The sequence below is a fragment of the Bubalus bubalis genome, chromosome 5 (assembly GCF_019923935.1).
Source record: "Bubalus bubalis isolate 160015118507 breed Murrah chromosome 5, NDDB_SH_1, whole genome shotgun sequence".
NCBI lineage: Eukaryota > Metazoa > Chordata > Mammalia > Artiodactyla > Bovidae > Bubalus > Bubalus bubalis.
This window is the reverse complement of record NC_059161.1, coordinates 100,219,711-100,236,630: the sequence shown is the minus strand read 5'-3', so window position 1 is coordinate 100,236,630 and position 16,920 is coordinate 100,219,711.

Below are 16,920 nucleotides of genomic sequence, written 5' to 3'. Positions count from 1 at the left end.
CTGTATACAGTCAGCAAAAACAAGACTGGGAGCTGACTGTAGCTCAGATCATGAACTCCTTATTGCCAAATTCAGACTTAAATTGAAGAAAGTAGGGAAAACTACTAGATCATTCAAGTATGACCTAAATCAAATCCCTTATGATTTTACAGTGCAAGTGACAAATAGGTTCAAGGGATTAGATCTGATAGAGTCCCTGAAGTCTATGGACAGAGGTTCATGACATTGTACAGGAGGCAGTGATCAAGACCATCCCAAAGGAAAAAAATGCAAAAAGGCAAAATGGTTTATCTGATGAGGCCTTACAAATAGCTGAGAAAAGAAGAGAAGCTAAAGGCAAAGGAGAAAGGGAAAAGTCCCAGAGAATACCAAGGAGATATAAGAAAGCCTTCCTCAGTGATCAATGCAAAGAAATAGAGGAAAACAATAGAATGGGAACGACTAGAGATCTCTTCAAGAAAATTAGAGATACCAAGGGAACATTTCATGCAAAAATGGGCACAATAAAGGACAGAAATGGACCTAACAGAAGCAGAAGATATTAAGAAGAGGTGGCAAGACTACACAGAAAACTTATACAAAAAAGATCATCATGACCCAGATGACCACAATGGTGATCATCCACCTAGAGCCAGACATCCTGGACTGCAAAGTCAAGTGGGCCTTAGGAATCATCACTGCAAACAAAGCTAGTGGAGGTGATAGAATTCCAGTTGAGCTATTTCAAATCCTAAAAGATGATGCTGTGAAAGATGTGTGTGATGTGAAAGATGCTGTGAAAGATGATGTGAAAGATGATGCTGAACTCAATATGCCAGAAAATTTGGAAAACTCAGCAGTGGTCACAGGACTGGAAAAGGTCAGTTTTCATTTCAATCCCAAGGAAAGGCAATACCAGAGAATGCTCAAACTGCCCCACAATTGTATTCATCTCACATGCTAGCAAAGTAAAGCTCAAAATTCTCAAAGCGAAGTTTCAAAAGTACATGAAGAGAGAACTTCCAGATGTTCAAGCTAGATTTAGAAAAGACAGAGGAACCAGAGGTCAAATTGCCAACATCCAGTGGATCATTGAAAAAGCAAGAGAGTTCCAGAAAAAATCTACTTCTGCTTTATTGACTACAACAAAGCCTTTGACTGTGTGGATACAGTAAACTGTGGAAAATTCTTCAAGAGATGGGGACACCAGACCACCTGACCTGCTTCCTGAGAAATCTGTATGCAAGTCAGGAAAAAACAGTTGGAACTGGACATGGAACAATGGACTGGTTCCAAACTGGGAAAGGAGTGAATCCAGGCTGTATATTGTCACCCTGCTTATTTAACTTACAGGCAGAGTACATCATGCAAAATGCCAGGCTGGATGAAGCACAAGCTGGAATCAAGATTGCTAGGAGAAATATCAATAACCTCACATATGCGGATGACACCACTCTTAAGGCAGAACACAAAGAAAAACTAAAGATCCTCTTGATGAAAGTGAAAGAAGAGAGTGAAAAAGTTGGCTTTAAATTCAACATTCAGAAAACTAAGTACATGGCATCCAGTCCCATCACTTCATGGCAAATAGATGGGGAAATAATGGAAACAGTGGCTGACTTTCTTTTCTTGGGCTCCAAAATCACTTCAGATGGTGACTGCAGCCATGAAATTCAAAGATGCCTGCTCCTTGGAAGAAAAGCTATAACCAACCTAGACAGCATATTAAAGCAGAGACAATACTTTGCCAAAAAAGGTCCACCTAGTCAAGGCTATGGTTTTTCAAGTACTCATGTATGGATGTGAGAGTTGTACTATCAGATCAGATCAGATCAGATCAGTCACTCAGTCGTGTCTGACTCTTTGCGACCCCATGAATCACAGCACACCAGGCCTCCCTGTCCATCACCAACTCCCGGAGTTCACTGAGACTCATGTCCATCAAGTCAGTGATGCCATTCAGCCATCTCATCCTCTGTCGTCCCCTTCTCCTCTTGCCCCCAATCCCTCCCAGCATCAGAGTCTTTTCTAATGAGTCAACTCTTCGCATGAGGTGGCCAAAGTACTGGAGTTTCAGCTTTAGCATCATTCCTTCCAAAGAAATCCTGGGGCTGATCTCCTTCAGAATGGACTGGTTGGATCTCCTTGCAGTCCAAGGCACTCTCAAGAGTCTTCTCCAACACCACAGTTCAAAAGCATCAATTCTTCGGCGCTCAGCCTTCCTCACAGTTCAACTCTCACATCCATACATGACCACAGGAAAAACCATAGCCTTGACTAGATGAACCTTTGTTGGCAAAGTAATGTCTCTGTTTTTGAATATGCTGTCTAGGTTGGTCATAACTTTCCTTCCAAGGAGTAAGCGTCTTTTAATTTCATGGCTGCAGTCACCATCTGCAGTGATTTTGGAGCCCAGAAAAATAAAATCTGACACTGTGTCCACTGTTTCCCCATCTATTTCCCATGAAGTGATGGGACCAGATGCCATGATCTTCATTTTCTGAATGTTGAGCTTTAAGCCAACTTTTTCACTCTCCATCAAGAGGTGGTGATGACCTTTTCACTTTCAACTTTTTCACTTTCATCAAGAGGCTTTTGAGTTCCTCTTCACTTTCTGCCATAAGGGTGGTGTCATCTGCATATCTGAGGTTATTGATATTTCTCCCGGCAATCTTGATTCCAGCTTGTGTTTCTTCCAGTCCAGCGTTTCTCATGATGCATTCTGCATATAAGTTAAATAAGCAGGGTGACAATATACAGCCTTGACATACTCCTTTTCCTATTTGGAACCAGTCTATTGTTCCATGTCCAGTTCTAACTGTTGCTTCCTGACCTGCATACAAATTTCTCAAGAGGCAGATCAGATGGTCTGGTATTCCCATCTCTTTCAGAATTTTCCACAGTTTATTGTGATCCACACAGTCAAAGGCTTTGGCATAGTCAATAAAGCAGAAATAGATGTTTTTCAAGTTGTACTATAAGGAACTATAAAGAAAGCTAAGTGCCGAAGAATTGATGCTTTTGAACTGTGGTGTTGCAGAAGACTCTTCAGAGTCCCGTGGACTGCAAGGAGATCAAACAAGTCAATCCTAAAGGAAAATAGTCCTGAATATTCATTGGAAGGACTGATACTGAAGCTGAGAATCCAATACTTTGGCCACTGATGCGAAGAACTAACTCCTATGAAAAGACCCTGATGCTAGGAAAGGTTGATGGCAAGAATAGAAGGGGGGGGGGACAACAGAGGATGAGATGTTTGGATGGCATTACTGGCTCGATGGACATGAGTAGTTTGAGCAAGTTCCTGGAGTTGGTGAAGGACAGGGAATCCTGGTGTGCTGCAGTCCATGGGGTCACACAGAGTCGTATATGACTGAGCAACTGAACTGACTGAACTAGCCATTAAAAAATGAAAATGCCATTTCTATCAACATGAATGGACCTAGGGATTGTCATACTTAGTGAAGTCAGACAGAGAAAAAGAAATGTCATATGATATTGTTTATAAGAAGAATCTATAAAGCAATGATACAAATGAACTTATTTATAAAACAGAAATAGACTCATAGATTTAGGGAAAGAATTTATGGTTATGGTGTGTCAGGGAGGGATAGTTAGGATGTTTATGATTGATATGTAAACATTGCTATATTTAGTATAATCAACAAGGATATATTTTATAGCACAGGGAACTGTGCTCAATATTATGCATGCATGAGTGCTCACTCTTGTCTGACCCTTTGCAACCCCATGACTGTAGCCAGCCAGGCTCCTCTGTCCTTGGGATTTTCCCAGCAAGAATATTGGAATGGGTTGCCATTTCCTTCTCAAGGGGATGTTCCAGACACAAGGATTGAACCCATGTCTCCTGTGTCTTCTGTATTGGGTGAGTGGATTCTTTACCACTGAGCCACCTGGGAAGCCTGCTCAACATTATTTAACAGCCTGAATGGGAACAGAATTTGAAAAAGAATAGATACACACATTTGTATAACTGAATCACTTTATGTACACCTGAAATTATCACAACATTGTTACTCAATTACACTTCAATATAAAATGAAAAGTTAAAAAATAGATATTTAAATAAAACAATATCAGTACCTTTCCCTTTGATTTACTGGCTGCTTTCTATTTGCCAATCACTGCTGAAGGAAATAGAGGAAGTATGCCCAAATAAGTATCTGTATGCGTGCCTAGTCACTTCAGTCATATCCAACACTTTGTGACCCTATGGACTGCAGCCTGCCATGCTCTTCTGTCCATGAGATTCTCTAGGCAGGAATACTGGGGTGGGATGCCATGCCCTTCTCCAAGGGATCTTACTGACCCAGGGATCGAACCCACATATCCTTTGGCTCCTGCACTCCAGGCAGATTCTTTGCCAGTGGGCCACCAGGGAACCCCAACAAAGTACCTACCCGCATATAAATTATAACCTATGGGACAAAATTGCACAGTAAATACACAAATATTTTTGATAAAGCAGAGTGATAATGAGTTCTATAAAAGACAACTAAAAAAAAGGGAAGTCTCATAGACTGTAAAGTAGCAAGAAAGGGTGAGACAGCTATATGAATTACAGCAGCAAGACCATTGCAGGCAGGAGAATAAGAGGCTCTGAGTTGGGAGTGAGATTACTGCGTTTGAGGAATAGGGAAAAAAAGGCTAATATGGTCAAGAACAGAGTGAGTAAAAGATAACATTTGAAAAAATGTTGGGATCTGATTATACAGGATTTTTTAATAATTGCATCTGATTTTAATATTATTTAATTTAATTCCTAATTTTTATTTAAATTATTTTATGCCATTCAGTATTAATTGCTAAGCAGATTGGAAGGATTTATTGTTTTGGTGTGGGATATGGAGGTCATTCAAAAGACGAGACTGCCCAAGGAAGGGGAGCAGGTTGCAAATCCAGGGTAAATTAGATTGTATGAAGTTTACAGCACATATCATCAGATGGCGTTTGATACTGGTGAATTTCAAGGTAAACAGTGACCTAAAGAGTCAAACACTTTTACCTAACAGTATGAAATGGGCATTTTATTCTGTTATGTTGTATAATAGATGTTCAAATCCTGCTATAGGGACTGGGGTATGGCCCAGTGGTAAAGAATTCATCTGCAATGCAGGAGATGCAGGTTTGACCCCTGGGTCAGGAAGATCCCCTGGAAGAGGGCATGGAACCCACTCCAGTGTTCTTGCCTGGAGAATTCCATGGACAGAGGAGCCTGGAGGGCTACAGTCCATAAGGTCACACAGAGTCAGACAGGACTGAAACAGCTTAGCACACACATACACATAGAGACGTGGTAAGCCAAGCCTGAGTAGTGCATGTTGTTTGTTTTCAATATGAGTACCATGATATCTTTTTTCTTTAATCTATGCTTAAGATAGATCAATTAAAGCACACTATACCTTAGAATGGGCTTCCCAGGTGGTGCTAGTGGTAAAGAACCTGCCTGGCCAACGCTGGAGACATAAGAGATTCATGTTCAATCCTTGGGTTTGGGGGATTCCTTGGAGGAGGGCATGGCAACCCACTCTAGTATTCTTGCCTGGAGAATCCCACGGACTGAAGAGCCTGATGGGCTATAACCCATAGGGTTGCAAAGAGTCGGACATGACTGAAGCGACTTAAGATGCACACAGGCACATATCTTCGGAGACAAAACTTTTTGATATGGGATGTGATAAGGGCCAAGGATGGGGAACACATGTATACCTGTGGCAGATTCATTTTGATATATGGCAAAACCAATACAATATTGTAAAGTTAAAAAATAAAAAAAATAAAATAAAATTATCCAATTTAAAAATAAATAAATAAATAAAAATGTGGTCCTTGGACAAAAATAATCATCATTGTTTTCTGACTGATATGACCATTTCATGTCTGCTTTTCAAAACACATCTTTGGATCCTGTCCAGGACATGCTTGACTCTGTCACAGTGACTCTACCCCCTAATATCCCACAGCAATATACAAAAAAGAGAACATGAATAAATTACTCAGTACCAGCTGATTGAGATCACTCCTGACATAGCAGTCTGTGACTTTCTGGCCAGCCGTGAAGGAGAAGGGAGGTTTCAAAGTGATACCCACAGAAACAGTAATCTGAACTTTTTAATGTTTCTTTGCCTATGAAATAATAGATAACTTTCTTTCACTGCCATAAAGACAAAAGAAAAAAATACAGATCAATTGTGTATGTTAAACCATTCACTGAGAAAATCCTTTGAGTCCTTCTTTGTTTCAGAAACTGAGGTAGATGCTGATTTTACAGTGTTGAAACCGAGACAAGTTGTTTGTATTCATATCTATTAACAGAAAATACATGAATGATTATGATGTAAAAAGGTACAAGTGTTATTTGAAAATCAATCAGTTCCTATGTGTTCTTCGTTCACTTTTGCATTCTCCCTAGCAGGTTTCACCACGCTTCTATCCCATCTTTTTTAGATTCTTACACTGTTTTAGATAACTTGACAAGGCAACGCCAGTGAGAAGTAGAAGCACGTCTGTTCAATGTCTAATGAGTGTCTAGTGACAAGAGCAGCTGCTTCTATCACTACAGCTGTTCTTACGGATTTTTTAAATTACGCCAAACCTGATTAGAACCCTAATACTAGGGACTGGGATTCATCTCTGTCATGACTTTAACCCTGAAGAAGTTGGCTGTTTAAGTGGAGAATTTGTTGTTGTTCAGTCACTCAGTTGTGCACTACCCTTTGTGACCCCATGGACTGCAGTACTCCAGGCTTCTCTGTCCTTCACTGTTTCCCACAGTTTGCTCAAACTCATGTCCATTGAGTCAGTGATGCCATCCAACCATCTTATCCTCTGTCACCTCCTTCTCCTCCTGCCCTCAATCTTTCCCAGCATCAGGGTCTTCTCCAATGAGTGGGCTTTTCACATGAGGTGGCCAAGGTATTGGAGTTTCAGCTTCAGCATCAGTCCTTCCAATGATTATTCAGGATTTATTTCCTTTAGGATTGACTGGTTTGATCTCCTTGCAGTCTAAGGGACTCTCAAAAATCTTCTCCAGCACCACAGCTGAAAAGCATAAATTCTTTGGTGCTCAGCTTTCTTTATGGTCCAACTCTCACATCCATATGTGACTACTGGAAAAATCAGAGCTTTGATTAGATGGACATTTGTTGGCAAAGTGATGTCTCTGCCTTTTTTTTTTTAATTAATTAATTTATTTTAATTAAAGGCTAATTACTTTACAATATTGTAGTAGTTTTTGCCATATATTGACACGAATCAGCCATGGGTGTACATGTGTTCCCCATCCTGAACCCCCCTCCCACCTCCCTCCCCATCCCATCCCTCAGGGTCATCCCAGTGCACCAACCCTGAGTACCCTGTCTCATGCATTGAACCTGGACTGGTGATCTATTTCACATATGGTAAAATACTAGTTTCAATGCTAGTCTCTCAAATCATCCCACCCTCGCCTTCTCCCGCAGAGTCCAAAAGTCTTTTCTTTACATCTGTGTCTCTTTTGCTGTCTCACATATAAGGTCATTGTTACCATCTTTCTAAATTCCATATATATGCGTTAGTATACTGTATTGGTGTTTTTCTTCCTGGCTTACTTCACTCTGTATAATAGACTCCAGTTTCACCCACCTCATTAGAACTGATTCAAATGCATTCTTTTTAATAGCTGAGTAATATTCCATTGTGTATATGTACCACAGCTTTATCATCCATTCGTCTGCTGATGGACATCTAGGTTGCTTCCATGTCTTGGCTATTGTAAACAGTGCTGTGATGAACACTGGGGTACACATGTCTCTTTCAATTCTGGTTTCCTTGGTATGTATGCCCAGCAATGGGATTGCTGGGTCATATGGCAGTTCTATTTCCAGGTTTTTAAGGAATCTCCACACTGTTCTCCATAGTGGCTGTACTAGTTTGCATTCCCACCAACAGTTTTAATATGCTATCTAGATTAGTCATAGATTTTCTTCCAAGGAGCAAGCATCTTTGAATTTCATGGCTGTAGTCACCATCCACAGTAGTTTTGGAGCCCAAGGAAAGAAAGTCCATCACTGTTTCCATTGTTTCTCCATCTATTTGCCATGAAGTGATGGGACTGGATGTCATGATCTTTGTTTTTTGAATGTTGAGTTTTAAGCCAACTTTTTCACTCTTCTCTTTCAGCTTCATCAAGAGGCTCTTTAGTTCCTCTTCACTTTCTGCCATTAGGGTGGTGTCCTCTGGATATCTAAGATTATTGATATTTTCCCTGGCAACATTGATTCCAGCTTGAGCTTCATCCAGGCTGGCATTCGCATTCTGATACTCTGCATATAAATTAAATAAGTCTTATCATACTCCTTTCCCAATTTTGAACCAGTCCATTGTTCCATGTCTGGTTTTAACTGTTGCTTCTTGACCTGCATACAGATTTATCAGGAGGCAGGTAAGGTGGTCTGGTACACCAATGTCTTTAAAATTTTTCCACAGTTTGTTGTGATCCACACAGTGAAAAGATTTATTAAAAGATGCTAACAGAGGGTGTTTTAGAAATCTACCCCTGGTATATTTTAAGCAGGGCTACAATTTGATGCATTATTTTATCAAACAGAGAAACTAGTCCTATGGTTTCAGTGATGCAGTGTGTGCAATAATGGGGTCATTTCTTTGTCCTACATTGTGCTGGGGACTCAGGCCCAGGTCCGGGGAGCCTCTTCCATCTTTTCCTTATCCCAAACCCCCAACTTCCATGTCTGAATGAGTGCTAATGAGTCATTCAAGTTGCTCCCAAACTCCTGAGTTTTCCCCTGTTCCTTTATGTCCCTCTTTATTTTGGCACTTAGGATTTCACTTACTTTCACTTGCGCTTAGATTTATATTTGGTTATATTCTATCAGCATTTTGAAATATTTTTAATAGTGGGAGCTGGGCAGTAGAGAAGATCTTAAAGGATTGTCTGTCCTAGTTCATCCTGCCTTACTCAAAACTTATCCGTGTGAAATTCTGAGTTATGGACTTTCACATGTAAAACTCTAACCATCATGTCAGATTTACAGCTGTTTGAAAGGAGCAAATAATTTTTCAGTGTGAAGATTCTTAGCATATCATTAATTTTTCATGTAAAAATGAGTGAATGCTAATAATTGCTATAATTTACTACCATCAAATCAGATTAATTCCTGTCTTCCAGTAAGACTCTGAGGAAGTTGGAGTTAATAAGTATCCGAGTCTGATCAGAGATAACAAAATTCTACTACATAGGAAAACTGAGTGGGGTTTAGGATAATCCAAATAAAATGTATACATTGCTGAGGGAAGCATACTTAATAAGGTAGGTTGTTTTAGACAGAAAGTTGGCAGGTTTTTATTTGTTTATATAAATCTTTTTTATCTCAAAATGATATAATTATCACCTAATTAGTATGTTTCTCATTAGCAAATGATTGATTTCTCCACACTGATCATTCATTCAAAAAAGGCTTTCCTAATGACAACTATAGTTTAGAAACTAGGTATTCACACAATTAATAGTGAGACTGTTATGGTACAAAAGTAGACAAGGCAAGGCAACTATTCTCTTCACTGTTGTTGTTCAGTCACCCAGTCATGTCTGACTCTTCATTAGGGATTTAAAAATAAGTAGAGAAAACTTGTAAATTCTTGTATAATTTGAAAGAAAGAATAATAACTTTATTTTTTAAATTTAATTTTATTTTTTAAACTTTACATAATTGTATTAGTTTTGCCAAATATCAAAATGAATCCGCCACAGGTATACATGTGTTCCCCATCCTGAACCCTCCTCCCTCCTCCCTCCCCACACCATCCCTCTGGGTCGTCCCAGTGCACCAGCCCCAAGCATCCAGAAAGAAAGAATAATAACTTTAGAATAGAAAATATCAGAGGAAACTTGCATAAATGATGGTCACATAGGCAACACTGAGGAGGTAAAATTTTACCTGAGACCTGAAGCCTGAGAAGGAGGTGGGGAAGAGTTGATGTCAAATAGGCAATTGGATACAAGCCTCCTGGACTCAGAGGAAGTTGGGTAGGACACATACGTTTGTTTCTGTGTGAAGATGGGTAGTGGAGATTTTAGGTATGGATGAGATGGCTCAGAAAGCAGGAGTATAGACCAAGAAGGTACAATGGTCCAGGGCAGAGTTTTCAAAATCTGCTTTATTTAAAACCAAGAAGATGAGCCAGAGGACTAAGAAGACCAGAAGAGTGAGTCCTAGAAACCTTAGATTTAGGATTTGAAATTTTTCTTTCAAAAGTAACATATTGGAAGCTGAGTGTAGATTAACCTGAGAGTTAAAATCCCTCAGGGGCACAATCTAAGGGGAGCCTCACACTTTCAAGGTTTTGCTTCCAGGAACTGTCCCTACATCTTCCCAAGTCCTACAAGTTATAAGACTTCTTAGAAGAATTAGAACCTCTTAGATGTCTTGGAAATTAGGACTTCTTTGAAGAGTATATATTTGCTTATCCATGACCTTTGTTCATTTCTCTTAAATTCATGTTTTCATTTTCATTCCAATTGCTGCAGTATGAGATCTGGTCTTACTTATCAATCATTTAGTCTAGTACCACAATGCCTGACTTCTCTTTCTCCTGATCTCTTCCCTCTTTCCAATCACCTTGGAAGCTCTTCTGGCTTCTGCGGTCAAAGTCACAAATCTGTGTTACATAATTTCTCAATCAGAAACTACCAGCCGTTCCTTGGCAACTACAAGATCATCTGAATATGACTCATTACAACCTGCCTCTAATCCACCCTCCTAGTTCATAATTCCTTACCTTCAGTCCCCATTACAGTTTTCCCCATTCACACCTAAGTATAAGTTACTAACATTCAAGCTTAAGGACCTTAATTATTTTATTCTCTCAACTTGACCATCCAAAACAGAGTAAATTAATTTCTAGAAGACATTCACTTGCAGAGCAAGTTTATTATAAATCCATTTTCATATAAAGTGTTCCTCCTCAATCACCAAATTTAATTGTCCAGGAACTGCTACTGTGCCATCTTAATAGCCTGAGGGAGATTCTCCATGAGTTTTAATTTATGCAGTCTACATTTATTTTAATGTTTATGAACTAACCTTTATAGGTTTAAAATTGAATTTCTATTACATGAGTGTTCCTTAGTACTTATGTTCATTTGTTCACTCATTCTCTCAAAAAATGTCTAACTGCCTTTGTATTTTACATATTATATCACAGAAAATAGGTTTTATCCCTTTAAAAGCCTAATAATTTTAATAGGTAAATATGAATTAAAATAATTATTTGCTGGAAACTTACAGTGTGGAAAGTACTACTCTAATTACTTTTCATGAGTTAAATTATCTAATAGTTATTAAATTATATGTTTTATTATTATCCTCATTTTACAAATGAGAGCACTAAAGGACAGGGAAAAAGTATCTCGAGAAACATTATTAAGAGCAACTAAATATTGAATCTTGGATTCTAATTCAGGTTATCTGCTTCCAAATTCTGTGAATGATGTACTAATCCTCAAACATGACTTACTCATCTGTATTAGGAAAGATAGAAATAATTTTTTGAGAGAGAGAGAAATAGTTCTTCCTTTATTATCTTTTAAAAAAGAACTCAGATGAATTTTATATTAAATTATATACTATGTAGGGGGCTTTAAAATTATGATACAGAAATACTGTTGCTGTTCAATCACTAAGTTGTGTCTGACTCTTTGCGACCCCATGGACTGCAGCACACCAGGCTTTCCTGTCTTTCACTATCTCCTGGAGTTTTCTCAAACTCATGTCCATTGAGTCAGTGGTGCCTATCCAACCATCTCATCCTCTGTCACCCTCTCCTCCTCTTGCCCTCAATCTTTCCCAGCATCAGGGTCTTTTCCAATGAGTCACCTGTTCATATCAGGTAGCCAAACTATTGGAACTTCAGCTTCAGCATCAGGCCTTCCAATGAATATTCAGGGTTGATTTCCTTTAGGATTGATTGGTTTAATCTCCTTGCTGTCCAAGAGACTCTCAAAAGTCTTCTCTGGCACCACAGTTCAAAAGCATCAATTTTTTGGTGCTCAGCCTTCCTTATGGTCCAACTCTCACATCCATACATGACTACTGGAAAAACCATAGCTTTGATTATACAGACCTTCGTCAGCAGGGTGATAGTTCTGCTTTTTAATACACTGTCTAGGTTTGTCATTGCTATTTTTCCAAGGAGCAAGCGTCATTTAAAAACTTGTGGCTGCAGTCACTGTCTGCAGTGATTTTGGAGCCCCCCGAAATGAAATCTGACACTGTTTCCACATTTTCCTATCTATTTGTCATGAAGTGATGAGGCCAGATGCCATGATCTTAGTTTTCTGAATGTTGAGTTTTAAGCTAGCTTTTTCACTCCCCTCTTTCACCTTCATCGAGAGGCTCTTTAGTTCCTCTTCACTTTCTGGCAATAAAGTGGTATCATCTGTATATCTGAAGTTATTGATATTTCTCCCAGCAATCTTGATTCCAGCTTGTGGAATTCCAGCTTGTGGAATCTTTATCCAGCCTGGCATTTCGTATGATGTACTCTGCATAGAAGTTATTTAAGCAGGGTGACAATATACAGCCTTGAAGTTCTCCTTTCCCAATTTGAAACCAGTCCATTGTTCCATGTCTGGTTCTAGCTGTTGCTTCTTGTCTTGTATACAGTTTTCTCAGAAAGGAGGTATTGTGGTCTAGTATCCTCAATCATTAAAAATATTCCACAGTTGTGTTGTGATCCACCTAGTCAAAGAAATATTACATTAAGAAATATAATATGTCTTAAATTGGTATGCTGCTGCTACTGCTGCTAAGTCGCTTCAGTCGTGTCTGACTCTGTGCGACCCCACAGATGGCAGCCCACCAGGCTCCCCCATCCCTGGGATTCTCCAGGCAAGAACACTGGAGTGGGTTGCCATTTCCTTCTCCAAGGTGTGAAAGTGAAAAGTGAAAGTAGCAACTATTAACTAGCAATTACTATAGTTAATACGTGATAAATTCTCCTTTCCTTCAAATTTAAAGTAATGAAGTTTTAACTGGAAATATATATCCCTTTTAGTACCTAGCAGAGTGCTCACTATCAGCTTTCAATAAATGCTTATTGAAATGTAATTTTAAAAAATTCATAAATCTATAAAGTTTTGCCTTCACATAATCTCCAGAATCAATAAAAAAAATTTTGCTACCTAATAATGCTTCATTATAAGTACCATTTTAATTTAAATTAGTTATTTATTTGTAGGGAGTGTATATAATTCCAAACAGTCAGTCAGTATTCCTCTTCCTCACCTTCTTGTTCTTATTCCAGTGTAAGTCAAATAGAGTCCTGAGACAGTAACATCAAATGGCATATTTTTTGGAGTTCAGCACAAAAAGACATTGTGTGACTTTTGTAATTTTTCATAAATTCCATTACTAATTAAACTCAGAATCAGTGTGACCAATTTTACTTGAACTATCTCTTTGTGCCTGATCATAGCCAGCCCTTCTGATGTGTGGTATTACACAGTCTCAAATCTGAAATCTTTAACTATATAAAAGCATATTAAAATCTATATTTTTAGGATTATAATTATAATACTTTATATTCTGCTAGTACCTTTCATCTAAGGACTTCAAAAAGGCATAGAAATGTTAATTAAATTTTATATGATTTTATTTCCTTTTAGATATATATGAAATGAGATCACAGTATCATTGGATGTTACTAGATGTTAGAGTCACTCACATGATTTTAAAGAAAATGCTACTTTTTGGCTATTTTTTCCTTTTCTTAAGTTTGAGTATATAGAAAAGACCTATGATTAACCACTGCAGTACCTTTTACAAAAAAAACACCTCATCTTAGAGTAAAACTTGTCAAAAGGAAGAGCTATATCTTCAGAGAGTAGAAAAAAAAGAGTATTTCAATCATAAATGCTTTAGTCAGAGTTAATGCAATGTTTTTTTAGTCATTCCTGGTAGGAACCTCCTTTTTTATACCTCTGTCTTCACTCACACTATGGACCTTTTAAGGACAATTCAATATATCTTAAGTTTAATATATCACTCATATGTGTTTAATAATATTTATTACAAGAAACATTTTTTATTTTCTAGATCATTAGTAATTTAGTATTCAATATGGACAATAGACTGGAGAAGGCGATGGCACCCCACTCCAGTACTCTTGCCTGGAAAATCCCATGGACTGAGGAGCCTGGTAGGCTGCAGTCCATGGGGTCGCTAAGAGGCAGATATGATTGAGCGACTTCACTTTCACTTTTCACTTTCATGCATTGAGAAGAAAACGGCAACCCACTCCAGTGTTCTTGCCTGGAGAATCCCAGGGACGGGGGAGCCTGGTGGGCTGCCGTCTATGGGGTCACACAGAGTCGGAGACAACTGAAGCGACTTAGCAGCAGCTAATTTGCCTAACCTGAGCAGCTGGATCTCTTTCAATGGCCCTTCCTATAGAGGAGTGTTTACAAAGATAAAAGAGACACTATTTTTGCCCTGAAAAAGCTGACAGTTTTTTCAGTGAGAACTCCTGAGATGAATCAATTAACATATCACAGTTTCAGTAACTGCATTCATCTTTGTGTTCCTCATCACAAGAGGAGTCAGCTTGGTCTGCCCATAGTTTGGTTGGCTTTCTGGAAATTCCATTTCATATATTGATATTGGAAGATTTAAATAAAAGTGCCTTGTGGAGCTAATAATTTCATGGTACTCACCCTGTGATTTGCTTACCCTAGTTAGTGGTCTTTGTCAATATCTGGAGACAGTGTTCCTTGCCAGAAGACCTACAAACCTTGTAGGTTGATATAGTAAGCAAGTTCATGAAGAAATATCTCCAATGTCCATGCTGGACAATGGCCTTCACCAACACTTTTATTTGGTGAAAGCTCTACTTATACCATAATCGTTTTCTAATCCTTGAATTCCTGGTTGACAATATGCATTGCACCCAATTTGAGTAAGCGAGTAGGTGAGTTTTGACAAAGGTTGGCAGCTGTATAAATCTGTTGCATCCACAGATTCAACCAATCATGAGTCCCGTGATACCATAGTATTTATTATTGAGAAAATCCACATATAAGTGGATTCATGCCTTTCAAACTCCCAGTGTTCAAGGATCAACTGTATATCTTTCTCTTTAGGTCCTGCATGTAGCAAGGAAACTGGAACTTACAAGATCACAAACAGATGATCTGAGTGACTAAACAAATGTAGCAAAGTGGAAAAGCAGCAGAATGAGTGATTAAAGAATGTAGACAAATAAACACTTTGAATCTCGATCTGTGTTACAGAGTTTTGAGTTAATTAAGTGAAAGTTTGCATTAAAGGGCTTATAAGCCTATTTGGAACATGATAAATATTTAATGTATATTATTCATATGATGAAATTGGGAGCTCTGAGTCAGAACTAATTTTTCAGCTTTGCCTTTCCAACCAACACAGGTCATTATTTGAAATTCACAGCTCTCTTCGCTGTCTCACATATTTTCTCCTTAATGAGGTTGCTGCTGCTGCTGCTATGTACTTCCTTATAAGGTTAGGTACTTCCTTATAAGAAGGTTAGGTACTTCCTTAGAAGGAGGAGACGGGAACAATAGAGGATGAGATGGTTGGGTGGCATCACTGACTAGATGGACATGAGATTGAGCAAGCTCCAGGAGTTGGTGATGGACAGGGAAGCCTGGCATGCTGCAGTCCATAGGGTCACAAAGGGTTGGACACAACTGAGCAACTGAGATGACTGACTTACTTATAAAGAATTTCAGATATCATTTATAACGTTTCACTTAATTGGTAGAAAAATGTGTACTAAACTACAAAAAAAATAGGTAAAATTAGAGTAAAATGACTTGTGTAAGTTGCATACTTTGCAGTCTACTGAAGAACATGGAAAATAGCAAAGGTATCATTTTTTTTTTCCAGAAATTTGGATTTGACAAGCACCTCACTATGGATTCTAGTTTGATCAGTTTATAAAACATTTAAGGTAAACTTTTACAATATTTAACATGTTTTCCAAGGCAGATTTAAATACCTGGCTTTGGGTTTTTCAGCAAAAATGCAAGTAAAACCCTGAGACACATTACTAAAGGAACATTTAAATGTATAGCTTAGATTTGAGTCCTAGGATATATTCAAAGTTCAGGGACTGAGTGTCTAAAATGTTTCTAAATTACTGGAAGAGGTAGTTCAAATCCTCTGGCCTACACCTTCCCAGAGGAAGGTACAAATCTCTATTCAGACAAACTTATTTGAAGAAGTAAGTCTTCAAATAATAGTTGCTGCTATGTATTATTTAATAGCTGCTGTGCATTTAATGCTCATTTTCTCCATTTGTAACAAAAGCCCTACATTGAGGTTATTATTGCCCCCATTTGGCAGATGGGGAAAACAAGACTCTGAGAAGTCATATAGTTTGAGTCGGGTACCATTGCTTTTAACTGCTAAGTCAAGGTCAGAATTTATTTTTTTCTGACATCAAAACTTGTTCTACTTCCCCAGGGTCATTGATATCTCATTCTAGTAATAAACTATCAAAAGCAGTATAAGTTCTTTTCAGAATTAACCATACCATTTTCAAAAAAGAACAGTTTTGAAGATCATGCTCATTTTTTGCACTCTTTAAAGTCATTCTTTAAACAAAATACTTTAAAATTTAAGAAAATTAACTTTTATCCTTTTTTTATCATGCTGTGGAGAAAATGTGAGAATAGAGAAGTGGTATACAATTATTTTATCTCATTGTTTGAATTCGTTTGTGGCTTTTATCCCAATTTATTGAGGTGTAACTAACAAAATCATAAGATATTTTAAGTGTACAGTATGATGATTTGATATATGTAGATGTTGTGAAAGAATTCCCACCGTCTAGTGAATTAACACATCCATCACTCACATACATTTATCTTTTTTTCCCCTCTGATGA